At 44.1% G+C, this 1,835-nt stretch overlaps 1 pseudogene; it reads right to left on the bottom strand.

The window, feature by feature from the left end:
- Positions 1-275: 275 nt before the first annotated feature.
- Positions 276-1,534, bottom strand: LOC138438068 (S-phase kinase-associated protein 2 pseudogene; annotated as a pseudogene).
- Positions 1,535-1,835: the final 301 nt, after the last annotated feature.

Below are 1,835 nucleotides of genomic sequence, written 5' to 3'. Positions count from 1 at the left end.
CATTTAAGGTATCTTGAAATTATAGGTTCACTCTCTAAAATTTCAAAAAGCATAGAGCTTAGGCTCTTAAGGGTATAGCAGTGAGAAAAGCTTTCATAGTCATTTTTAAAAAGCAACACTTCATAGTTTTCTGTCTCAAATGGTTCTCTAATATACTTGTAGAAGGAAGGCAAAAGAAAACCAAGAATAAAAATAGCTGAACTCTCCACAATTGGGTTTCCTGTGTACTTTCCCTGTTCAAGGAAAAGAGGAGACACCATCTTGCAATAGAGGCTTCACAGACAACTGGGCTTCTCCAGTAACAGTTGGCATTTGATGCCCCAAATCTCTTGGTTCTTGTTCCCAATGGTCAGTCTGGTGATGGTGGTGAAATGGGAGCAATTAATTTGTAGATGAGAGGGGGCTTCCTTTAACAGTTGAAGGATACCATCTGGTAATATTCCAAAGACTTGTAGTGTTTTTAATGTGGGAATTTCTCCAAGCTCAAGTAAAGTTTCAGGTATTGTGTCATAGCACCAACTGAGTGATAGGTGTCAGAGGTGGTTGAGTTGGTAAAATTCTAGAAAGCAGTCATTTTTCAGCATGACACTATCACTTAAGTCTAGGTGGATAAGATTGGGACATCTTCCAACTTAGGTAGAGACATCTGATCTCTGCAGATTCTTTCGGTACCCGCTGAGATTCAGCTGGGTGATGGTCTCTGACACATATGCGACAGCCACCTGTACATTCTTTTCAGTGAAATCAATGCACCAAGAGAGGTTCAGTTCCTCCAATCTGGAGCAGCTGCTCAGCAAAGTCTTCAGGGCAGATTCAGAGAACCCAGAACATCCAGAAAGGTATAGTTGTAGTACATTTGTGTTCTGAGCAAGATTATCAACAATGGGATCTGAAAGTTGGAGGCCTTCCAGGCTGAGACTCTGCAACTTGGAGCAGTGAGACAGAATCACAGAGTTCGACAGGTCCAGGTACTGTAGACGAAAAGGGCTGAAATGTTCAACTAACGGTTAGTCCATAATTGATCTTGGAAGGCATAAATGACAGCGAAAGGCAACCACCCCTCGGGACAAAAGCTGACCAACCACATCTGGGTAGAGGTTTCTGCCCGTGATGTCTACAGTTTGCCAGAGAGACTCGACAAACGCTGGATGATACCATCTTTTACAAACACTGGAAACTTTCAGGAGTTCAGGGAGGCACAGGCAGGAAAAGATTCCTAAGAGCAGCTTGTCTGGAAAGAGTCCCAAGAAACACCTGGAAAGTTCTCTCAGCTTAGCTTAGGTCTGCAGACAATCACAAAGTCCTTGTCATCCCCTTTGCTTTTCAGCCATTTTCGTGGGGGACTCTGTGGGTGGCCCAGGTTTGAAAGCAATTCCTGGGGGATGTTCTCACTGTCCACCTCCTCCTTCTCCAGGGTGGAGACCCCCATGCCTGAAAGCAGTTCAGGAGTCTTGGTAGAATTCCATCCCCATGTGAAACTGGTGGTGACGTTGCTCCTCTGGTCAGGTACCTCCTGGAGGTGTTTCCTGTGCATGGCATCTGCAGTTTTGGGAGCTAAGGATTGGTTAAAATGTTGCCCAAAGGCAAAGATCATGCTTCCTCAGGATTTTGAGCATCTGGCTTAATTAATAGCTCAGATTCAGTGAGCAATCACTGTAGGCAAAGGAAGTATACCTGATAGATTAACTCTAACTTCCTGACTGTGGTAATAAAGGATTTCCAGGATCTGACTTCAAACCATGCTTCAGCCTCATCTTTTGTTCTTCCCTGTCACTCCCCCTGCACGCTAGTCCTAAGAATTACCAGAACTCTTCAAACATCCTTTGACTTCTTTA

Source organism: Ovis canadensis, chromosome 3 (assembly GCF_042477335.2).
Source record: "Ovis canadensis isolate MfBH-ARS-UI-01 breed Bighorn chromosome 3, ARS-UI_OviCan_v2, whole genome shotgun sequence".
Lineage (NCBI taxonomy): Eukaryota > Metazoa > Chordata > Mammalia > Artiodactyla > Bovidae > Ovis > Ovis canadensis.
This window is presented reverse-complemented; position numbering and strand designations above follow the sequence as displayed.